General features: G+C 36.9%; 1 protein-coding gene and 1 long non-coding RNA gene across 5 annotated transcripts in view; one reads left to right on the top strand and one right to left on the bottom strand.

Moving 5' to 3' along the window:
• The window catches only part of LOC113092589 (kelch-like protein 29), a 247,263-nt gene that overhangs the window by 168,005 nt on the left and 52,549 nt on the right, over positions 1 to 26,709 (top strand). The gene's annotated exons all lie outside the window — the stretch shown is intronic.
• On the bottom strand, positions 15,017 to 18,896 carry LOC113092590 (uncharacterized). Of its 3 annotated transcripts, XR_003287604.1 has the most exons (7): positions 18,420 to 18,896; positions 18,259 to 18,327; positions 17,830 to 17,901; positions 17,024 to 17,051; positions 16,711 to 16,807; positions 16,544 to 16,623; positions 15,017 to 15,685 (listed from the first exon to the last, which is right to left on the bottom strand). It is a non-coding gene; the product is annotated as an uncharacterized LOC113092590 (long non-coding RNA). The 3 variants fall into 3 exon arrangements; XR_003287603.1 differs by lacking the exon at positions 16,544 to 16,623; XR_003287605.1 differs by lacking the exons at positions 16,544 to 16,623; positions 17,024 to 17,051.

Raw genomic sequence — 26,709 nt, 5'->3', positions numbered from 1 at the left:
GCCAACTTACTGATATTGTATTTAAACTTCTTATTAGTGGTGCTTGCCGGAGGCAAAGCACTACTACTATTATCTCACATACTTATTATTATTCTGCTTCTTATAGATCCGTACAAATTTCGGCGCGTAACTAGTCCCGCAGTTTTCGTCACAGACCAACGAAACAGGCGTCAAATCGTGCGGCCTATACGGGAATGGTGTGCTATGACTTTTATAAGCGATCGGGCGTACGATGTTCGTCCGGTGGGCGATAAATCGGGCGATAAATCCCATAGACAATGCATTGCGGCCAACTTTGACGGATCGTAGCTCCGAGTGAGAATTTCGCAGAAACATGTGAATCACCACATTTGGAGAGGCTATCAGGCTGTGCGCGATCATACCCCGCAATGGGGTATAAGTTGTACCCCTGGGGCGCAAGAGCCCCCCAAAGTTGCCCCATACTAAGCCAATGGTGAGGGATCGCCCATGAAACAATGTGTTTTTCCTACTGTGGGAAATTACATAGGGATTTTGCATTGAACATAACTATGGATCACATAGTCATAGAGACAAGGGGGTGGGCTCATTTGAATCAGGCAACCAATCAGAATCTCAGGATCATTATGCAGCTATCAAGCCACGCCCTAGCAACCATATAGAGCACCATAGCAACAAGCCCCATAGACTTCCATTGAAAATGATAAAATGAATAACTTTGGATAGAAGCGTCATAGAAACATGAGGGTGGGCTCGATTGACTCGGGGCAGCAAACGGCCAATCACGAATCACCTCAAGACTTCCTAACTACGCCCTAGCAACCATTTAGAGCAACCTAGCAACCCAAAGTATAGAGAGATATCTTAACATCTGAAAGACATAGAAGCATGGGGGTTGGTTTATATTAGCAAGCAACCATTGGAGTATCATCATTGGCAGCTGCCAGGCCACTCCCTAGCAACCAAACACAGTACCCTAGCAACCGTTTTGCAAGATCTATATCTCTGCATCAGAACATAGTAGAGGCATGGGGGTTGGTTTATATTGGCGAGCATCCTTTGGAGTATCATCATTGGCAGCTGCTAAGCCACTCCATAGCAACCAAATGGAGTACCCTAGCAACCGTTTTGCATGATCTATATCTCTGCATCAGAACATCGTACAGACATGGCGGTTGGATTTTTTGACTCATGCTAGCACACTGGACTTCCAACATGCTAGTCATGCTAGCAGTGATTAGCTACATGCTAATAGTGATTAGCTAAGTGCTCAAATGGGCTAAGAACTCTATAATAACTACATAGTGACCATCTGTGACAACAGCCAACCACCTAGTAACATCATAGCAACCACCCAGGAGACCATAGCAACTGCCTAGCAACCAGCCAAAACACCCTAGCAACCGCCTAGCAACACCTTAGCAACCACCCCAAGTACCGTAGCAACTGCCTAGCAACCACCCAGGTTACCATAGCAACCGCCCTAGCAACCACCCCGGGTACCCTAGCAACCACATGGCAACACCCTAGCAACCGCCCCAATTACCCTAGCAACCACCCTGGGTACCTTAGCAACGGCCCTAGCAACCATCATGGGGACCCTAGCAACCGCCCTAGCAACCACCCCGGGTATCCTAGCAACCACATAGCAACACCCTAGCAACCATCATGGGGACCCTAGCAACCGCCCTAGCAACCACCCCGGGTACCCTAGCAACCACATAGCAACACCCTAGCAACCACCCTGGGTACCCTAGCAACGGCCCTAGCAACCATCATGGGGACCCTAGCAACCGCCCTAGCAACCACCCCGGGTACCCTAGCAACCACATAGCAAGACCCTAGCAACCATTCAGATTACCCTAGCAACCACCCTGGGTACCTTAGCAACCATCATGGGGACCCTAGCAAACGCCTGAGCAACCACCCAGGGTACCTTAGCAACCACCGTAGCAACCTCATTGCAACAACCTAGCAACAGGGCGCAGAGTTTTGCCACTGCAAGCACCACTCACATTTTCTTCAGGAAATGTACCTTCTAGTTATGTTGGCTTGGCAACAAGCCAACATACTGTTATGCTATTTAAACTTCTTCTTTTTCTTATTATTATTTTTCTGACACAGAAATTCTAAACGCTACTCCTCCTAGGGCTTTAAAGCCACAAGCCCCAAACTCGGCAGACACCTGCGGGATAGAGCGGTGCTGGTTGCTATATCTTTTCAGAATGATCAGACTTAAAGTTTTTTTTTTATTAATTTTTAAATGTAAAAACTCATTACCCATAGACTTCCATTGTCTGAGAAAAATCGCGCCCCTACTGGTTGCAATACCCGGAGTTTTGTTTACTTTCACTTTTACATTGGTTAAAAATACAAGTAAATAATACAATTTCCCTCAAACTGACAAGCTAAACCAACATATCTGATTACAGGGGTCAGGGCTCATTAATAATTTATTTCTGGGCAGAGACCAGTCAGACGAGAGAAGAATCACGGCTGGTCAGCTGCTGGAGGCATTGTCTCTTAGAGCTCACAACGAGCGAATTTATTCTTATTTAAGACCTTTTAAAACGGCGATTGCACGCAATCCACACGTTAGAGCACACCAAGAGCTAAATTCAGATGTTTCTGAACTGTTTAAAGTAATAACATGATATATTCGCGGCAGCCAACTGCCCGCGAGCTAGCGATGTATTTCTCTGAACACTTGAAGTCCACAGAGAAATTACAGCCTTTCACATTAAAACACTGCAGCGAAACGGCACAAAACAATTAGAAGAATATATTATACACATGAAAATGAGTGTTTATATGTGCTTGTGAGATTTATCTGTCAGGCTGAACATCGCAGCGATTGCTCAGCGTTGCATAACATGGTAAAGCAGGGAGCTACACTGAGACCAAAAGGGTCGCATGCATCACTGATTATTTTTGTACCTACTTATGTGTTATGCTATGATTTAATATGACCATTTATTAAAACAGAAATGTGTATTTTAAGAATACGTTTTATAACGTAAATTATGTCTCTGGCCAAAGAACAGAGAGAAAGACGAGAGAGAAATGAGCGCTTCCAAAAATAATATCACAGCGAATTGCACGAATCCACCCATTAGAACACAACAAGAGCAGAATTCAGGTGTTTTTGAACTGTTTATGTGTGCAAAATGAAATATAATTTGACAGCGTGATACAGCTTATGAATACTTGATGTCTGGGCAGAGAGCAGTCAGAAGAATCAGAGAGAAGAATCACGGCTGCTCAGCTCAGGCTGTCTCCACGGAGCTCACAAAGAGCGAATTTATTCTTATTTAAGACCTTTTATAATTAAATTATATCGACGATTGCACGCAATCCACACGTTAGAACACAGCAATAGCTGAATTCAGATGTTTCTGAACTGTTTAAAGTAATAACATGATATATTCGCGGCAGCCAAATGTCCGCGAGCTCGCGATGTCTCTGAACACTTTAAGTCTAAATAGAGAATTCCGAGCCTTTCACATTAAAACCCTGCAGCGAAACGGCACAAAACACTTAGAAGAATATATTATACACATGAAAATGAGTGTTTATATGTGCTTGTGAGATTTTATCTGTCAGGCTGAAGTTCTGAACGTCACATCAATTGCTATCCATCGTCACAACATGGTAAAGTCATTTATATATATTTTTAAGAGCTTCTTAAAATATTAATGCACACAATCCACTCATTAGAACAAACAAGAGAAAAATCCAGGTGTTTGTTGAGCCGTGCAAAACGAAATATCATTTGACATCGAGGGGAAAAAAGTAACTGTAACTCCATGAATACTCAACGAAGAGACAGATATAAATATATATATATATATATATATATATATATATATATATATATATAGAAAGCTTGACATGTCTACTTTTAAACCAAACAAGTGCTGCCGAACAAATATTCTGTGATAAAGTAATCAATATCAAAACAATGCAATGTCCTTTTTTCACGTCTAATGTGTGGAAGGCCAATAGGGTCAAATACACGTGAATTTTAACGTGTCTCTGTAAAGGGTCTACTTTTTTTGGATACAAACATAATAACAACAAAACTTTGGGCACTTATAAAATAAAGATAACAAACAAGGTGTGCTGTCTGCAGCCTTGGTCTGCGCTGATCTTCATTTACAAACACGTCATTAAAATGAACTGTAACTCCATGAATACTCAAAGAAGAGACATGAGAGATATATCTATAGAAAGGTTCACATGTCTACTTTTAAACTAAACAAGTGCTCCCGAACAAATATTCTGTGATAAAGTAATCCATATCAAAACAAAGCGATGTCCTTTTTTCACGTCTCCTTTCATTATATCTCATGTGTATGGAAGGCCAAGAGGGTCAAATACACGTTAAATACGTGTATTTCATGCGTAGACAACACGTATTTAATATTATTTATTTATCGGCGCTGCACAACATGGTAAAGTCATTTATATATATTTTTAAGAGCTTCTTAAAATACTATATTACTCCAATGTTATATCCAATATTATTTAACGTGTTAAATAGTGTTGTTTACAAGTGAAAAATCAGCGGGTATTTAACATGTATTTCACGTGAAATACACTGAAGTACACCCTAAAAATCAGTTTGAAGAGGTCAATGTCATTGGCTGCTGAGGACTTGGGTCAAACCACTTCTGTGAGCTTAGTGGTTGGGGTGTACCATTCATAGACAGGCAACCACCATTTAACATGCTATAGATCAGCTTATTCAGCCTTATTATTTAGTCTTTTTTCTTTTCTGTTTTGTATAGCCTATAGAAATAATATATTTAAGTTTCAGTTTTATGAAATATTTATTTTATAATAAATAGTAATTAAAATTTTGTGGTGATAGTATAAAGTTTATAAAAGTTACAGTATTTTGTAATGAAACAGGACTTTGTGTTTAGCTCTTGACTCGCCGAAGTATACTATATATAGTGTCCCTTCTTTAATTTTTCAGTAATGTGTGATAACTTAAAATATGTTGTCAGTACTATTAAAATAAGATTAAATTGAATGGTATTTAGGAGATTATGGTTTTTGCATGACTTATTTCGCATTCAACTAGACAACCCTGTCGTAGCTGTTATCATAGCCTAGGCTTTTTATTAAAAAAGAAAAAAGCAAGGGACCATGGAAAAAGACTGTTGCAGGTGTATTTTTTATGGTATTATTATTTTATTTTTTGCAGCGGGGCAACTCAAGAATGTTGGGCACACAATCACTGTGGCTCTTTTGCCCCATGGCCAAGATGGCCAAGCCAACATCAAAGTTAGTTCACTAACTTTTAATTCTAGTTATTATTATTCTTCTGAGACTAAAATTTTGACTGCTACTCCTCCTAGAGCTTTAACTCTACAAACTCCAAACTCAGCCCAGCTCTTCAGACTGATCTGAAGTTAGTTGCTATATCTTTTTAGACTGATCGGACTTAGACTTTTCATAAAACTGAAGATTAAAAATCATAAAAACTCCCATAGACTTACATTGAAAAGCCTCTGCTCAACTGAACATTCCGTCAAACTCCAACTGTCAAAAATTCAAATCTAAACACACTGAAGCCCATTAAACTCATAGTCTATGTACTATGTACATATTGTATGTACTATTACTAACCCATTCAAACTCATCTATCATATCATATATATTCATCTATCTATCTATCTATCTATCTATCTATCTATCTATCTATCTATCTATCTATAATCAAACTCTATCTATCTATCTATCTAACTGTTTCTATCTATCTATAATCAAACTCATCTATCTATCTATAATCAAACTCATCTATCTATCTATCTATCTATCTATCTATAATCAAACTCATCTATCTATAATCAAACTCATCTATCTATCTATCTATATTCAAACTCATCTATCTATCTATATTAAAACTAATCTATCTATCTATCTATCTATCTATCTATCTATCTATCTATCTATCTATCTATCTATCAAACTTCTCTATCTATATTAAAACTAATCTATCTATCTATCTATCTATCTATCTATCTATCTATCTATCTATCTATCTATCTATCTATCTATCTATCTATCTATCTATCTATCTATCAAACTTCTCTATCTATATTAAAACTAATCTATCTATCTATCTATCTATCTATCTATCTATCTATCTATCTATCTATCAAACTTCTCTATCTATATTAAAACTAATCTATCTATCTATCTATCTATCTATCTATCTATCTATCTATCTATCTATCTATCTATCTATCTATCTATCATCAAACTCATCTATCTATCTATCTATCTATCTATCTATCTATCTATCTATCTATCTATCTATCTATCTATCTATCAAACTCATCTATCTATCTATCTATCTATCTATATTCAAACTCATCTATCTATCTATCTATCTATCTATCTATCTATCTATCTATCTATCTATATTCAAACTCATCTATCTATCTATATTCAAACTCATCTATCTATCTATCTATCTATCTATCTATCTATCTATCTATCTATCTATCTATCTATCTATTCAAACTTATCTATCTATCTATCCTAACAACATGCTAGTCATGCTAAAAATCATGCTAGCAACATGCTAGTCGCATGCTAATCATGCTAAAATCATGCTAGCAACATGCTAATCATGCTAAAATCATGCTAGCAACATGCTAGTCATGCTAAAAATAATGCTAGCAACATGCTAGTCGCATGCTAATCATGCTAAAATCATGCTAGCAACATGCTAATCATGCTAAAATCATGCTAACAACATGCTAGTCGCCTGCTAATCATGCTAAAATCATGCTAGCAACATGCTAATCATGCTAAAATCATGCTAGCAACATGCTAATCATGCTAAAATCATGCTAGCAACATGCTAATCATGCTAAAATCATGCTAGCAACATGCTAATCATGCTAAAATCATGCTAGCAATATGCTAGTCGCATGCTAATCATGCTAAAATCATGCTAGCAACGTGCTAGTCATGCTAAAAATCATGCTAGCAACATGCTAGTCGCATGCTAATCATGCTAAAATCATGCTAGCAACATGCTAATCATGCTAAAATCATGCTAGCAACATGCTAATCATGCTAAAATCATGCTAGCAACATGCTAGTCATGCTAAAAATCATGCTAGCAACATGCTAGTCGCATGCTAATCATGCTAAAGTCATGCTAGCAACATGCTAATCATGCTAACAACATGCTAGTCGCCTGCTAATCATGCTAAAATCATGCTAGCAACATGCTAATCATGCTAAAATCATGCTAGCAACATGCTAATCATGCTAAAATCATGCTAGCAACATGCTAATCATGCTAAAATCATGCTAGCAACATGCTAATCATGCTAAAATCATGCTAGCAACATGCTAGTCGCATTCTAATCATGCTAAAATCATGCTAGCAACATGCTAGTCATGCTAAAAATCATGCTAGCAACATGCTAGTCGCATGCTAATCATGCTAAAATCATGCTAACAACATGCTAATCATGCTAAAATCATGCTAGCAACATGCTAATCATGCTAAAATCATGCTAGCAACATGTTAGTCGCATGCTAATCATGCTAAAATCATGCTAGCAACATGCTAATCATGCTAAAATCATGCTAGCAAAATGCTAGTCGCCTGCTAATCATGCTAAAATCATGCTAGCAACATGCTAATCATGCTAAAATCATGCTAGCAACATGTTAGTCGCATGCTAATCATGCTAAAATCATGCTAGCAACATGCTAATCATGCTAAAATCATGCTAGCAACATGCTAATCATGCTAAAATCATGCTAGCAACATGCTAGTCGCATGCTAATCATGCTAAAATCATGCTAGCAACATGCTAATCATGCTAAAATAATGCTAGCAACATGCTAGTCGCATGCTAATCATGTTAAAATCATGTTAGCAACATGCTAGTCGCATGCTAGAAACATGCTAATCATGTTAACATCATGCTAGCGACATGCTAGTAACTTGCTAATCATGCTAGCGACATGCTAGTAACTTGCTAATCATGCTAACGACATGGCTAGTCACTTGCTAATTATGCTAGCGACATGCTAGATACCTTGCTAATCATGCTAAGTACATGCTTGTCACATGATAGTCACTTGCTTGTAATGCTAACAATATGTTAATCACTGTCATTTTTATACTTCTTAAACTTAAATCTTTTTAAACTTTTTAAACTTTTCACATTTTCAAACTATCTATCTACCTATATATCTATCTAACTATCTATCTATCTTCTGACTGTCTATCTATCTATCTATCTATCTCTCTATCTATCTATATATCTATCTAGCTATCTATCTATCTTCTGACTGTGTCTATCTATCTATCTGTCTATCTGTCTATCTATCTATATATCTCAGACTGAAAACCATCAAACTTAAAACTTTTTAAACTTAAACTTTTCAATCTTTTCAAACTTTTCAAACTTTTCAAACTTTTTCAGACTTTCTGGTCAGGCTTTCTCAAGCCAACTTAAAGTTTGTCTTGACGAACTTTTTTATTAAGTTGGCTTGAGAAAGCCAACTTACTGATATTCTATTTAAACTTAATTAGTGGTGCTTGCCGGAGGCAAGGCATCACTATTACTATCTCACATACTTATTATTATTATTCTTATAGATCCGTACAAATTTCGGCGCGTAACTAGTCCCGCAGTTTTCGTCACAGACCAACGAAACAGGCGTCAAATCGTGCGCCCTAATCGGGAATGGTGTGCTATGACTTTTATAAGCGATCGGGCGTACGATGTTCGCACACCGGGCGAAAAAACGGGCGAAAAATCCCATAGACAATGCATTGCGGCCAATTTTGACGGATCGTAGCTCCGAGAGAGAATTACGCAGAAACACGTAAATCACCACATTTGGAGAGGCTATCAGGCTGTGTGAGAACATACCCCGCATTGGGGTATAAGTTGTACCCCTGGGGCGCAAGAGACCCCCAAATTTGCCCCTAATACAAAGTATAGGGAGGGCTTATATGGGAAATTACATAGGGATTTTGCATTGAACATAACTCTGGATTATAGTGTCATAGAGACAAGGGGGTGGGCTCATTTGAATCAGGCAACCAATCAGTCTCTCAGGATCACTGTGAATCTATCAAGCCACGCCTTAGCAACCATATAGAGCGCCATAGCAACAAGCCCCATAGACTTCCATTGAAAAAGATCAAATGAATAACTTTGGATAGAAGTGACATAGAAACATGAGGGTGGGCTCGTTTGACTCGGGGCAGCAAACGGCCAATCATGTATCTCCTTCAAGACAACCTAGCCACGCCCTAGCAACCATTAAGAGCTACCTAGCAACCCAAAGTATAGAGAGATATCTTAACATCTGAATATCATAAAGGCATGGGGGTTGGTTTATATTAGCAAGCAACCATTGGAGTATCATCATTGGCAGCTGCCAGGCCACTCCCTAGCAACCAAACACAGTACCCTAGCAACCGTTTTGCAAGATCTATATCTCTGCATCAGAACATCGTAGAGGCATGGGGGTTGGTTTATATTGGCCAGCAAGCCTTTGGAGTATCACCATTGGCAGCTGACAAGCCACTCCATAGCAACCAAATGGAGTACCCTAGCAACCGTTTTGCACTACCTATATCTCTGCATCAGAACATCGTACAGACATGGCGGTTGGATTTTTTGACTCATGCTAGCACACTGGACTTCCAACATGCTAGTCATGCTAGCAGTGATTAGCTACATGCTAATAGTGATTAGCTAAGTGCTCAAATGGGCTAAGAACTGTATAATAATTACATAGTGACCATCTGTGACAACTACCAACCACCTAGTAACATCATAGCAACCACCCAGGAGACCATAGCAACTGCCTAGCAACCAGCCAAAACACCCTAGCAACCGCCTAGCAACACCTTAGCAACCACCCCAAGTACCGTAGCAACTGCCTAGCAACCACCCAGGTTACCCTAGCAACCGCCCTAGCAACCACCCCGGGTACCCTAGCAACCACATAGCAACACCCTAGCAACCACCCTGGGTACCCTAGCAACGGCCCTAGCAACCATCATGGGGACCCTAGCAACCGCCCTAGCAACCGCCCGATTACCCTAGCAACCACCCTGAGTACCCTAGCAATGGCCCTAGCAACCATCTTGGGGACCCTAGCAACCGCCCTAGCAACCGCCCCAATTACCCTAGCAACCACCTTGGGTACCTTAGCAATGGCCCTAGCAACCACCCCGGGTACCCTAGCAACCACACCTTAGCAACAGAGGGGCGAGTTTTGCCACTGCAAGCACCACTCACATTTTCTTCAGGAAATGTACTTTCTAGTATTATTATTATTCTTCTGAGACTAAAATTTTCAACTGCTACTCCTCCTAGAGCTTTAACTCTACAAACTCCAAACTCAGCCCAGCTCTTCAGACTGATCTGAAGTTAGTTGCTATATCTTTTTAGACTGATCGGACTTATACTTTTCATTAAACTGAAGATTAAAAATCATAAAAACTCCCATAGACTTGCATTGAAAAGCCTCTGCTCAACTGAACATTCCGTCAAACTCCAACTGTCAAAAATTCAAATCTAAACACACTGAAGCCCATTAGACTCAATCAGACTAACCTATGTACTATTACTAACCCATTCAAACTCATTTAAACTCATCTATCTATCTATCTATCTATCTATCTATCTATCTATCTACTAACTGTTTCTATCTATCTATCTATCTGACTGTTTCTATCTATCTATCTATCTATCTATCTATCTATCTATCTATCTATCTATCTATCTATCTATCTATCTCTCTATCTCTCTATAAACAAACTCATCTGTCTATCTATAATCAAACTCATCTATCTATCTATCTATCTATCTATCTATCTATCTATCCATATTCAAACTATATCTATCTATCTATCTATCTATCTATCTATCTATCTATCTATCTATCTATCTATCTATATATCTATCTATAATCTCACGCTATCTATCTATCTATCTATCTATCTATCTATCTATCTATCTACTAACTGTTTCTATCTACTAACTGTTTCTATCTATCTATCTATCTATCTATCTATCTATCTATCTATCTATCTATCTATCTATCTACTAACTGTTTCTATCTACTAACTGTTTCTATCTATCTATCTATCTATCTATCTATCTATCTGACTGTTTCTATCTATCTATCTATCTATCTATCTATAAACAAACTCATCTGTCTATCTATAATCAAACTCCTCTATCTATCTATCTATCTATCTATCTATCTATCTATCTATCTATCTATCTATCTATATTCAAACTATATCTATCTATCTATCTATCTATCTATAATCTGTCTGTTTCTAATCTATCTATCTATCTATCTATCTATCTATCTATCTATCTATCTATCTATCTATATATCTATCTATCTGTCTATCCATATTCAAACTATATCTATCTATCTATCTATCTATCTATCTATCTATCTATCTATCTATCTATCTATCTATCTATCTATCTTCAAACTCATCTATCTATCTATATTAAAACTCATCTATCTATCTATCTATCTATCTATCTATCTATCTATCTATCTATCTATCTATCTATCTATCTATCTATCTATCTATCCATCTTCTGACTCTATTCTATCTATCTATTCTCATCTATCTATCTATCTATCTATCTATCTATCTATCTATCTATCTATCTATCTATCTATCTATCTATCTTCATAGCAACACTCTAGCAACTATCCTAACCAACCTAGAAACCACCCAGGGTATCCTAGCAACCTCATACCAAAATCTTAGCAACCACCCTGGGTACCCTAGCAACCACATAGCAACACCTTAGCAACCATTCAGGGTACCCTAGCAACCACATAGCAACACCCTAGCAACCATCCCAGATACCATAGCAACCGCATAGCAACACCTTAGCAACCACTCAGGGTACCCTAGCAACCGCATAGCAACACCCTAGCAACCATCCCAGTTACTCTAGCAACCACATAGCAACACCTTAGCAACCACTCAGGGTACCCTAGCAACCGCATAGCAACACCCTAGCAACCATCCCAGATACCATAGCAACACCTTAGCAACCACTCAGGGTACCCTAGCAACCACATAGCAACACCTTAGCAACCACTCCTGGGTACCCTAGATCTATCTATCTATCTTCTGACTGTGTCTATCTATCTATCTATCTATCTATCTATTTATATATCTATATATCTATCTATCTATCTATCTATTTTATCTATCTCAGACTGAATACCATCAAACTTAAAACTTTTTAAACTTCTTAAACTTTTCAAACTTTTCTAACTTTTCAAACTTTTCTAACTTTTCTAACTTTTCTAACTTTTTCCGACTTTCTGGCCAGGCTTTCTCAAGCCAACTTAAAGTTTGTCTTGACGAACTTTTTTATCTAGTTATGTTGGCTTGGCAACAAGCCAACATACTGTTATGCTATTTAAACTTCTTCTTCTTTTTTTTCTTATTATTATTTTTCTGACAGAAATTCTGAACGCTACTCCTCCTAGGGCTTTAAAGCCACAAGCCCCAAACTTGGCAGAAACCTGCGGGATAGAGCGGTGATGGTTGCTATATGTTTTCAGACTGATCAGACTTAAAGTTTTTTTTTTATTAATTTTTAAATGTCAAATACATTACCCATAGACTTACATTAACTGAGAAAAAATGCGCCCCTAGTTGCAATAACCGAGATTAAAGGGAGGAGTCAGGTTTCGTTTCAGTTTTAAACCGGTTAAAAATACCAAGTAAATAATACAATTTCCCTCAAACTGACAAGCTAAACCAACATATCTGATTATTACAGGGGTCAGGGCTCATTAATAATTGATTTCTGGGCAGAGAGCAGTCAGAAAGATGAGAGAAGAATCACTGCTGCTCAGCTCAGGCTGTCTCCACGGAGCTCACAACGAGCGAATTCATTCTTATTTAAGACCTTTTAAAACGGCGATTGCACGCAATTCACACGTTAGAACACACCAAGAGCTAAAATCAGATGTTTCTGAACTGTTTAAAGTAATAACATGATATATTCGCGGCAGCGCAACTGCCCGCGAGCTCGCCATGTATTTCTCTGAACACTTGAAGAGAATCACTGCTGCTGTCTCCACGGAGCTCACAACGAGCGAATTCTTTCTTATTTAAGACCTTTTAAAACGGCGATTGCACGCAATCCACACGTTAGAACACACCAAGAGCTAAAATCAGATGTTTCTGAACTGTTTAAAGTAATAACATGATATATTCGCGGCAGCCAAATGTCCGCGAGCCCGCGATGTATTTCTCTGAACACTTGAAGTCCACATGACAGCCGCGTTTCGGGGCGAGATCGGACAAATAAATAGGCTAGCTATATAAACTGACAAGCTAAACCAACATATGTTATTATTACCGGGTCAGGTCTCATTTATAAATTATGTCTCTGGCCAAAGAACAGCGAGAAAGACGAGAGAGAAATGAGCGCTTCATCCGCATTTTTAAGCGCTTCCAAAAATAATATCACAGCGAATTGCACTAATCCACCCATTAGAACACAACAAGAGCAGAATTCAGGTGTTTTTGAACTGTTTATGTGTGCAAAATGAAATATAATTTGACAACGTGATACAGCTTATGAATACTTGATGTCTGGGCAGAGAGCAGTCAGACAGACGAGAGAAGAATCACTGCTGCTCAGCTCATGCTGTCTCCACGGAGCTCACAACGAGCGAATTTATTCTTATTTAAGACCTTTTATAATTAAATTATATCGGCGATTGCACGCAATCCACACGTTAGAACACACCAAGAGCTAAATTCAGATGTTTCTGAACTGTTTAAAGTAATAACATGATATATTCGCAGCAGCGCGACTGCCCGCGAGCTCGCCATGTATTTCTCTGAACACTTGAAGAGAATTTACAGCCTGTCACATTAAAACACTGCAGCGAAACGGCACAAAACAATTAGAACAATATATTATACACATGAAAATGAGTGTTTATATGTGATTGTGAGATTTTATCTGTCAGGCTGAACCTCACATCAATTGTTATCCATCGTCACAACATGGTAAAGTCATTTATATACAGAGTTGGGTATAACGCGTTACAAAGTAACGCGTTACTGTATTCTAATTACTTTTCGTGGTAACGCAGTAATGTAACTCATTACATTTAAAATAAATGTAATTTGATTACAGTTACTGATGTCAATAAAATTAACCCACCCAGCAAAAACTCGTTGAAAAGACGTCGAAAAGACGTCATTGGCAGTCGTCTAAACAACGTTAAAATTTAGTTGAAAAGTGAAAGGTGAAACGACGTCTTTTTCATGTCGTCAAAAAGACGTCTATAAATAGACGTCCAAATTACGTTTAAATGTGGTTGAAAAGTGAAAGGTGAAACGACGTCTTTTTCAGGTCGTCAAAAAGACGTCTATAAATAGACGTCCAAATTACGTTTAAATGTGGTTGAAAAGTGAAAGGTGAAACGACGTCTTTTTCAGGTCGTCAAAAAGACGTCTATAAATAGACGTCCAAATTACGTTTAAATGTGGTTGAATAGTGAACGGTGAAAAGACGTCTTTTCCAGACCTAATTACAACCATGAATTATTTGTCATATTCCTAATTAGTGAAAATAAGACAATTCACAGTATATTGACACATTTATTGACACATTAAATCTTTCATGTAAAATCTTGATCACATCTTAAGCTTCTTTTGATTAAACAGACCGTAAAAACTGTAATATTGTGAAATATAACTACAGAAATAATTGTTTTCTATGTGGATGCATTGTAGAATGTAATTTATGCCTGTAAACTGAAATTTTTAACACAATTACTTCAGTCTTCAGTATTACATGATCTTCAGAAATCATTATAATATACTGATTTGCTGCTCAAGAAACATTTCTGATTATTATCAGTTTAAAACCGTTGTGCTGCCAAATATTTTGTGGAAACCATTACAATTGTCCATATTTTTTAAATAGACCTTGCAAAAGAGTAGTATTTATTTAGATTTTTTTTTTTTATCAATTTAAAAGGCTTTACTATAAACTTATCAAATTAATCCATGTTTCTGTATAAATATATTTTTTCAAGACAAATAAACTATGACCAATTATAACCACATTAGAACAACCAAAAATTTTAATTCTGTCATTAATTACTTACCCTCATGTTGCCCCAAACCCATAACACCCTTTTGTGCAGAACACAAATTAAGATATTTTTTTAACAGATGCCTTGTGTACAAAAAAAAAACAAACAAACAATAACAACAGCAAAAATAATCTATTCAGAAATTATGACTCCCCAATGGATTTTCACAAAAGCACCAAAAGCGCCAGCTCTCACGCCAATGCAACACTGATGCATCATGGTGCTTGTGTGAATGTGTTATTTTATATAAAGAAAATAATCTCAGATTTCATTAAAAAGTTCTGCATTTATGTTTCAAGGATGAACAAAAGTCTGGTTTGGAACAACATAAAGGTGAGTGAGGAAAATCTTTGGTTAAACTAACACATTAGGTAAATGGGGTTCCCACAGGGGCACCAGTAGATCTCTGCCTGATCTCTGATCTTCTGCTTCTTCTGCTCCTTTCTCCGTCCCAATTCTGGATTAATGAGCCACGGCAGATGTTTCCACTTTGAATGCTTTAGCCTCGCTCTTTTTTCTGCAGCATCTAAAGTGAGAAAGAAAACCGTAACTAAAATGTAAATTAATAATAAAAAAACAATGTTTGTCCAAAATGTACAAATTAAAGTGTACTCATTCTTTATGAGGGATTATTAACTAATCAGTATGTCAGGGGTTGTCAGCTCTGGCCATTAAGGTGAGACTTAGGTCTCTGCAGAGTAAAAGTGGGCGTTTATGACTTTGTGGGTGTTTTCAAACTGCTGGGTGTTTCTAAATCATGCAATCAAAATGATCCTCCTTACCTAACCCCACCCTAAACCTACCGTCACTATGATGTCAGCCAATCAGGTATCATGGTCTAAAAACACCCTGATCTGGTAACTCCCATTACTTTAGTACAGAGACATATGCTTGGATTAAGGTCCACTGTCATGCAGAGTTTACGTCTCAATCAGCTTCACAGTTTGCCAAGTTGTGAATATATTGTGTACACAAATGTAGGTACTGGTAAGCACTGTGGCTCACTATACACTGGTGACTATCTCTGTCCTCATTGTACAACATCACTACTGACATTAATGCACAACAATAAAACTGATATCTTACTTTAATGCTATTTACAGCACATTATGATGAATACTTTATTTCATGTATGTGCAAGATTTAATTCATAAATTAATTGGAAATGTTTACTAGATTAGACATTACCTGTCTAGTGATATGTTTATGCTGAAATATATTATTGGTTTGTGTTTTAAAATCTATTACGTGTTTTCTTATAGCGAATTATCAGTGCACCGTAAAATGAAAATAGTGATTGAGGCAGCCCTTCACCACTGAGTACTGAGCAACGGACCTGAGTGAAACACACCCAGTGTTTACGTCCACACCTGATCACACTCACCTGTCTGTGACTTATAGTTAGCAAAACTGAAGACCTTGATTAATGTGTTCAGGTGCACTGCACTAGGTTGGTGCAAAACTCTGCATGTAAAAGGACCTTGTGAGACAATGTTGAGATATCCTGCAATATGTTCTGAACATTCACTATAAAGAGACAGAATGACTTACAACACTGGTGTCCAGTCCTGGGCTGGAGGAGCACCGTTCTGCAGAGTTTCTGCTGATCCTTGATCGGCTGCTCAGGTCTGCTTAACTGGGGTTGGAGCTAAACGCTGAAAAAAGAGAAGACAACCAATATTATAATGTTAAAAAGTTAAACAACATTAAATAATTTGATCCATAAATATGCACAACATCTGAAAATGCACAAAGATGACAAGAAACAACTTTCAACACTGAAAAATAAGAAGCAATATTAAATCACACATGCATTTTCTTTTCTTCTTATTATTCCTCTTGCAATAAGTTTATTCACAATTACCTTGTGGTTTATCAATGATTTTCAGTCTCTGAAATAGAAAAGATCCATCAATGATGAACTATTATTTACCCCGTTTATATCTGCGAGGTGTTCATAACACATTTTACCAGTGTGTTAAGATCAGTAATTATGACTGTCGAATGTCAGACTTGACTCAATGTATTCTGCCCCCAAACATATGATTAGACTATCAGTCGAATATCGGCAAGATTCAAAAATTCTGATTCAACTATGAAAAACCTTAGTCAAGGACACCCCTAGTAATTTCAAATATTACTATTTTACTGTATTTTAATCAAATAAATGCAGCAGTGGTGAGCATAAAAGTTTTATTTTAAATACATTTTTAAGTAATATTTTCTATTTCTCTTCCACCTTTATTTGATCCTCTAACTTTAACACTCACTATTCTAATTCTATTCTTAAAAAAAATCTAACTACCTTTCTAATCTTTTTGTATTATATTTTCTTTACATTTATTATGCAATTGTGTGTATGTGTGTGTGTACGAGTAAAGACCTCTAACTAGCTTGTTCTACTCTTTTTTTTAATTCTGTTTTCTCTTTATTTATTATATTATTTAAAATCCCATGCTATGTGTACCGTGTTAAGCTAACTGAGACTTGTTATAGCACTATAACATTGCTTATATATCATTGCTCTTGTTTTTGATTGCTTCCACTGTCTTAATCTGTAAGTCGCTTTGGATAAAAGAGTCTGCTAAATGAATAAATGTAAATGTAAATACATGATAAATCTGACCCTTAAACGTTTGAATAATAGTGTATGTCTGAGGTATTACTTACTAGTTATATGTTTCATAATGTCTAAAAATGTTCTTCAGCTGGATACAGGCACGGCCATCAGCATGGAAGAATCTAGAACATAAACATTGTCATTCTGTCAATCTGTCTAAGCCAACCATATTTATTATACAATGCCATGTTTATTATAAATAAACTATAGCAGAGGTGAAATGCAGAAAAGAAAATTAATTTACAGATTATACAAAAAAATTAAAAGAATAATAACAGAATTTAAAGTTTTAGGTTTACTAATCGATTAATACTCTTACAGTGTGGACATCAAAATAACTAACATGCAAACAAACACACGCACACACACACACACACACATTATGAAAATATTATATAAACACACACATATATATAAGAAAATGACAGATTCATGCTGATGTAGGCGAAATATATTGTGAAAAATGCACATAAAGTTACCTCTTGTAGTTAGCATTACAGTTGAGATGCTAACGGACTTTTCATGAAGACACTGACCATTTCTATAAACTACATTTTCAACGAAAGCGTGTCATTTACATGAAAGAAAGTTTCAGGGACACTTTTATGTAACATTTGTGTAATTTAGGGATTAAACTTACCTGAAATTAGTGAAAACAACCATGAGAGACAGCGTCTGTTCAGCTGCTTGACGGTTGAGCTGAGCCCCGTTTCCATGGTGACTCCAGTACAGCGCGTGACCATCAAGTGTTTTCAAAATATATTTAAATATATTTAACAGTGCGATCAGACATGATGTCTAATTTCTTCACTAGTTTATGTTAATGGCTTTGTGGTGCGAAATAAAAGTTTTTTTTTCTGCTAAATTTGGACTAAAGCCCATTTACATCTATTTTTGGGCTAAATTAAAAAAAAAAAAAAAAAAAGACGTTAAATGTCGCTTTTTGGGCTAAATTTGGACCAAATCCGACGGACCAAACGAAGACCAATTTTCAACGTCGCTTTTTGGGCTTAATTTGGACCAAATCCGACGGACCAAATGAAGACCAATTTTCAACGTCGCTTTTTGGTCTAAAAGATGGCCATGACGGGCCGACTTGATTTAGACCAGAAAACGACGTCCAGATGACGTCTGGTGCTGGGTGGGAAGTTACTTGCGTTACAAATGTATTAGTACGAAAAAATATTAAAGTAAATAAATTAAAATGCATTTCTGATAACGTTTTGGGGCGGCTGCGTCATTTATTGAGCATGCGCTTTAATGAATTACTGGAGAACTCGTGCTGTTAAAATGGACGGAGATTTTTGTTTAAGATCGGGAGGGAAGGTAACTTCTGGACAGGTGAAGAGAGCTGTAGCAGTGTGTGTGGTGGAGGAAATGCTGCCCTTGTCGACTGTGGAATCGCAGTCATTTAGAGACTTGCTTTCGATTATAGCCTAGCCTACTCGTGACGTACAGCTCTGTTCCCTTGCAGGACCGAAAGACATTTGCAAGGTATCTAGATAAATGCTATGCGGATAGAGGGCTGTCACTTTTGTGTAAAAAGAATTTTCGATTTTTAAGACATACGTGTTCATTGAATCGATTGTAAAATCGATTTTCCATGTCTAAAAAAAAGACGTTTCCTTTTTCAACGCCACATATCGGACGAACGAGAGCGCAAACGCACAAGTCAGCAATATTTCTTATTTATTGGCATTAGAGCTGTAATCGGGCCTTAAAAGTTAGGCCCGACAGGACCCAAGCTCGACAGGTTTCGGCCCGAGCCCGAAGTACATTTTGATTGACAGCCTTTTAAACCCCGAACCAGTGTAGCGCAGCCCGACATTCAGATGTGCGCATACACGCACAGCTCTTTTGCCTTTTGTCAACAATGAGTCATTTATACATGTTTTAACATAATTTATTCATAACTAACGTAGACTAGGCCACTTGGAAGTTGGAATAAAGAAATAAAATAAGTCCTCTGTAACATCGTATCTCAGCACTTTAAATAGACATAGACTTATAAACCAACGCACCAATAAAAACGATCTTTTTTAACAGATTAAATTAAGATATGGTATTTGGCAATAACGAAATTAAGATAAAGGCTCCGCCGGGTTTGCTTCTCATATCAGATGACATTTAATAAAAGAATAATGCCAACATTAGCGTAAATACTCTGTCCACATTATGCATTTAAGCCTTAATGAATATATAGTTAGCCTATCATTTGAAAAACCTTTACTCACAGAGATTAGGCTAGGTCTACATGTTTTTGTGGAGGATAAATGAATGAATCCACTGTAGATGTCTTCAATGTGTTCCTGCGCTCACTGATGGTGATTATTCACTCATTATTCTCATTATAAACATGGTCAAAACTTTTCCACACCTCAGAACTTTGCTTTAGTTGGTGGTGCAACCAAAACGTATTTTCGCCAGAGGCAAGCCTCCGTTACACCCACTCAGCATCCATTTCACATCTTTCTCGCGCTAATCGATTTACCTATCAATTAATATTAATTTACCTCACAAACCGGAGCGCAAGCCCGAACCCGCGTTTAGATGATCTAAATTAAGCCACAACACGAGTTTTTTTTTTACATCTATATGTGTGTAATTGTTTAATTATTTTAAAATTAATAGTTTGGTCAAAATCGATTCCCTATTTTCATTTTCGAAACTTTTTTTGGTTGGTCCGATCGATTGTGCAATCGATTTTCGAACGAAAAGTGACAGCCCTATGCGGATATGGAGTATGAACTAAAAAAAAAAAAACATTCGATCGTTTGGAATACGTCTCCACAACCGCAGACATCTGGACTTGAAATAATAGAAGCTTCCATGGAACGACAGCCCATATGTAGTTAAGACATACTGTATATACATTTAAAAAGACTACAGTTTTCATTGTTAGACAAGTTTATGTTTAGAATGTTAAGTTATAGAAATGCATTGGATCTTTAATTCAAGTTGCTGTTTTCATATTTCTGTAATATTTTTCAGTCAATATTAAATTATGGAAAGAACTGAGTTTCACTTTGTTTGTAGTTTTTTTTCCTTGTAGGTTTAATAGGTTTTCAAAGTAACTTGAAAGTAAAGTAATTAGTAATCTGATTACTTTTTACTTGCAGTAATCAGTAATGTAATCAAATTACAATTTTAGAGCAGTAATTAGTAATTTGTAGTGGATTACTTTTTTTGGGTAACTTACCCAACACTGTTTATATATATATTTTTAAGAGCTTCTTAAAATAAATATTCCTGCGAATGCACACAATCCACCAATTAGAACACACTAAGAGAAAAATCCAGGGGTTTTTGAGCCGTGTATGTGTGCAAAATGCAATATTTGACATCGCGAAGGGAAAAAAAAGTCACATGACAGCCGCGTTTGGGGCGAGATCAGACAAATAAATAGGCTACACATTTCATTCACTCTGACAAGCCAAATCAACATATGTTATTATTACCGGGTCAGATATCTCATTAATAAATTATGTCTCTGACCAAAGAACAGAGAGAAAGAAGAGAGAGAAATGAGCACTTCATCAGCATTTTTTAAGAGATTCCAAAAATAATATCACAGCACTAATCCACCCATTAGAACACAACAAGAGCAGAATTCAGGTGTTTTTGAGATGTTTATGTGTGCAAAATGACATATAATTTGACAGCGCGATACAGCTTATGAATACTGGAAGGAAAAAAAGTCACGACAGCCTTTTAACTCTGGAGTCGATTAACGCATATACGCGTTTTGAGTCATTTTCTGCTGATAACCCTGACAATTACTTAAATTACATTTTCAGTTTTAAACGTACAGATAAGAGCAATACATCAATCGAATCTGTAAAGGGTCTACTTTTTTTTGGATACAAACACAATAACAACAAAACTTTGTGCACTTATAAAATAAAGATAACAAACAAGGTGTGCTGTCTTCAACCTTGTCTGCGCTGATCTTCATTTACAAACACGTCATTAAAATGAACTGTAACTCCATGAATACTCAACGAAGAGACATGAGAGATATATCTATAGAAAGTTTGACATGTCTACTTTTAAACTAAACAAGTGCTGCCGAACAAATATTCTGTGATAAAGTACGCGATGTCCTTTTTTCACGTCTCCCTTCTAATGTGTATGGAAGGCCAAGAGGGTCAAATACACGTTAAATACGCGTTGTTTACTCATGAAAAATCAGCTATATTTCACGTTTTAAATACACGTTAAATACACGTGAAATACACGTGAACTATGCCTTAAAAATCAGTTTGAACAGGTCAGTGTCATTGGCTGCTGAGGACTTGGGTCAAACCACTTCTGTGTGCTTAGAGGGGTGTACCATTCATAGACAGGCAACCACCATTTAACATGCTATAGATCAGCTTATTCAGCCTTATTATTTAGTCTTTTTTCTTTTCTGTTTTGTATAGCCTATAGAAATAATATATTTAAGTTTCAGTTTTATGAAATATTTATTTTTTAATAAATATTAATTAAAATTTTGTGGTGATAGCATAACGTTTATAAAAGTTACAGTATTTTGTAATGAAACAGGACTTTTTGTTTAGCTCTTGACTCACCGAAGTATACTATATATACTGTCCCTTCTTTAATTTTTCAGTAGTGTGATAACTTAAAATATGTTGTCAGTACTATTAAAATAAAATTAAATTGAATGGTATTTAGGAGATTATGGTTTTTGCATGACTTATTTCGCATTCAGCTAGACAACCCTGTCGTAGCTGTTATCATAGCCTAGGCTTTTTATTAAAAAAGAAAACAGCAAGGGACCATGGAAAAAGACTGTTGCAGGTGTATTTTTTATGGTATTATTATTTTTATTTTTTTTGCAGCGGGGCAACTCAAGAATGTTGGGCACACAAGTACTGTGGCTCTTTTGCCCCATGGCCAAGATGGCCAAGCCAACATCAAAGTTAGTTCACTAACTTTTAATTCTAGTTATTATTATTATTCTTCTGAGCCAAATTTTAAACACTATCTCCTCCTAGAGCTTTCAAGCTAGAACCACCAAACTCGGGTCAGACCTTCAGACTGGTCTGACTCGGGTTGCTATATCTTTTCTAACTGATTCTGCTTATGGTTTTCGTAAACCAGACTACCAAAACCACCTTAAATCCCATAGACTTTCATTGCGGGGGTACAAACTTTTGAAAAATAAGGCTTATAATATATTTAAGCTGTCTACTACCAGGGCAAACCTTAAAAACTTTCTACTGAGAATACAGCTAAAACCAGCCTAAGCTGATCAGTTGTTTTGGCTAGTCTCCCAAACTGGTTTTTAAGTGGTTTTGTCCACTCTTTTAATTCTAGTTATGTTGGCTTGGCAACAAGCCAACATACTGTTATGCTATTTAAACTTCTTCTTCTTCTTCTTCTTTTTTTTCTTATTATTATTTTTCTGACAGAAATTCTGAACGCTACTCCTCCTAGGGCTTTAAAGCCACAAGCCCCAAACTCGGCAGACACCTGCGGGATAGAGCGGTGCTGGTTGCTATATCTTTTCAGACTGATCAGACTTAAAGTTTTTTTTTTATTAATTTTTAAATGTCAAATACATTACCCATAGACTTACATTAACTGAGAAAAAATGCGCCCCTAGTTGCAATAACCGAGATTAAGGGAGGAGTCAGGTTTCGTTTCACTTTTAAACCGGTTAAAAATACCAAGTAGGCTAAATAATACAATTTCCCTCAAACTGACAAGCTAAACCAACATATCTGATTATTACAGGGGTCAGGGCTCATTAATAATTTATTTCTGGGCAGAGAGCAGTCAGAAAGACGAGAGAAGAATGACTGCTGCTCAGCTCAGTCTGTCTCCACGGAGCTCACAACGAGCGAATTCATTCTAATTTAAGACCTTTTAAAACGGCGATTGCACGCAATCCACACGTTAGAACACACCAAGAGCTAAATTCAGATGTTTCTGAACTGTTTAAAGTAATAACATGATATATTCGCGGCAGCCAAATGTCCGCGAGCTGGCGATGTATTTCTCTGAACACTTGAAGTCCACAGAGAATTTACAGCCTTTCGCATTAAAACACTGCAGCGAAACGGCACAAAACAATTAGAATAATATATTATATGGTTTTAAAGTAGTTTTGGCCACTGTCACGCTGGTCTTAGCTGGTTTCTAACTGAATCATCATGCTGAACGTCACAGATGAGATTGCGATGTAGCCTATTTCTCTGAACACTTGAAGTACACATTTACAGCCTTTCACATTAAAACACTGCAGCGAAACGGCACAAAACAATTAGAAGAATATATTACACATATGAAAATGAGTGTTTATATGTGCTTGTGAGATTTCTCTGTCAGGCTTAACGTCGCAGCAATTGCTCAGCGTTGCATAACATGGTAAAGCAGGGAGCTACACTGAGACCAAAAGGGTCGCATGCATCACTGATTATTTTTGTACCTACTTATGTGTTATGCTATGATTTAATATGACCATTTATTAAAACAGAAATGTGTATTTTAAGAATACGTTTTATAACGTGCTCCGAGCATTCAACACATCAAGTTGGCTTCAGCCCCGCGCTGCGGGAAACTCAACTGAGCAGCTGATGGCGCGTGTGCACGAGAGAGAGCCGCGCGTATCGCGGACAGGGACAGCAACACTGAACAGAGCTGTCGTTCAGGACGTTCACTTCCTCCTGGACCTGAACGAACAAATTCAAATCGCAGTTTAAATAAACAGAAAAAAGAGCGAAAAGCGAAAGAGCTCAATTCAGCAGCGCGGTGTTGTTCAGGGAGCAAGCAGAGACGCGTCTCAAAGTCTTCTTGCTTTTGTACCGACAACAAATACATACAAAATATGTCGAAATACCCGTGTTGGAAAGTGTGTTCGAATAAGTATGTGGTTATGTCTTAAGTGAAAGTTAAGATTTGCAAAAAAAAAATCGGATGTGTATCATCATAATGGATGCGTTTGTCTCTTAAAGGGACCGCGCCTAATTTACTAGCTCTGCTGTCAGAGTCTTTAATGTATGAAAATGAAAGTAAATCACTCACTGCTCTTGACTGAATTACCTTGTAGTACAAGAATTTATCCAAAGTCAATCCAAAAATCAGATAGAATTGTTTTACTAGTGGGTGCAGGCCACTAGTTCATTTATGTAAGTGAGTATGGCAAAATAGTGATCTGTGAAATATTATACCCACTAATTCTTCATACAGTAGGCTACCAGTGAAATTGATTTAAAAAAATAATAATTAAGGACCTGCCCATGTTTTGCTTAAGTGTTTCTTTCTTTAATTGTTAATGCAACCTTTTCACACCACAGACTGAACCAAATTAAGCATTTCTTGCTTGGTAACTGTTCAACAAAGTATTGATAGTTGTGTAAATATTGTCATACTGACAGTCTGAAGTTTTGGTTGATTCCATTACATATCTTTTTATCAAAGTTATCCGAAATTATCAAGATGAATTTGTTCTGAGTTATTGTCATATATTATTACCAGTTTCTAAACTACAGCAAATAAACTGTGATTATGTGAGAAATGTTGAAGGTGTCTGAATACATTTTGGTTTGATTGTGTATTTTATCTTACAGTGAAGACTATGCAGTGCTATTTTACATTAACAAAAACAAACTTAAAAAAAGTAAACATTATGTAAATAGCACAAATAAATAAATAGAATGAACATACAGTACAAATTAAACAATTTTAAACAGTGTGTAACTGCATCATCTATACAAACCATTGTGCTTGGACCCCTTATGATCTCCTTGATTTAAAATGCATTGTTTCAGTAATCTTGTGTGTCGTTGCCCACAACGCAACGGTGGCAGGACTGTGAAATACATACACGAGAAAAATAGGCATGACTTATTTCACATCCAGCTAGACAACCCTGTCATAGCTGTTATCATAGCCCAGGCTTTTTATTAAAAAAATAAAACAGCAAGGGAGCATGGAAAAAGACTGTTGCAGGTGTATTTTTTTATGGCATTATTATGTGTATTAATTTTGCAGCGGGGCAACTCAATGTTGGGCACACAAGTACTTTGGCTCTTTTGCTCCATGGCCAAGATGGCCAAGCCAACATCAAAGTTAGTTCACTAACTTTTAATTCTAGTTATTATTATTATTCTTCTGAGCCAAATTTTAAACACTATCTCCTCCTAGAGCTTTCAAGCTAGAACCACCAAACTCGGGTCAGACCTTCAGACTGGTCTGACTCGGGTTGCTATATCTTTTCTAACTGATTCTGCTTATGGTTTTCGTAAACCAGACTACCAAAACCACCTTAAATCCCATAGACTTTCATTGCGGGGGTACAAACTTTTGAAAAATAAGGCTTATAATATATTTAAGCTGTCTACTACCAGGGCAAACCTTAAAAACTTTCTACTGAGAATACAGCTAAAACCAGCCTAAGCTGATCAGTTGTTTTGGCTAGTCTCCCAAACTGGTTTTTAAGTGGTTTTGACCACTCTCACGCTGGTCTTAGCTGGGTTTTAGCTGGTTTTTACTGAATCCACTGTTTTTAGCTGGTTTTTGCCAGATTCGCATAGAAACATGCTAACAACATGCTAGTTACTCACTAATCAGACTAGAAACATACTTCTAACAAGTTTTAAAGTGGTTTTGGCCACTGTCACGCTGGCCTTAGCTGGTCTTAGCTGGTTTTAGGTGGTTTTCTTTACTGAATCAACTGGTTTTAGCTAGATTATCATAGAAACATGTTAATAACATGCTAGTAACTTGCTAATCAGACTAGAAACATACTTCTAACATGGTTTAAAGTGGTTTTGGCCACTGTGAAGCTGGCTTTAGCTGGTCTTAGCTGGTTTTAGGTGGTTTTCTTTACTGAATCAACTGGTTTTAACTAGATTATCATAGAAACATGTTAATAACATGCTAGTAACTTGCTAATCAGACTAGAAACATACTTCTAA

Source organism: Carassius auratus, unplaced genomic scaffold (assembly GCF_003368295.1).
Source record: "Carassius auratus strain Wakin unplaced genomic scaffold, ASM336829v1 scaf_tig00214657, whole genome shotgun sequence".
Taxonomy (NCBI): Eukaryota; Metazoa; Chordata; class Actinopteri; order Cypriniformes; family Cyprinidae; genus Carassius; species Carassius auratus.
Note: the sequence above shows the minus strand (reverse complement) of the source record. Positions and strands in the feature narration are given on the sequence as shown.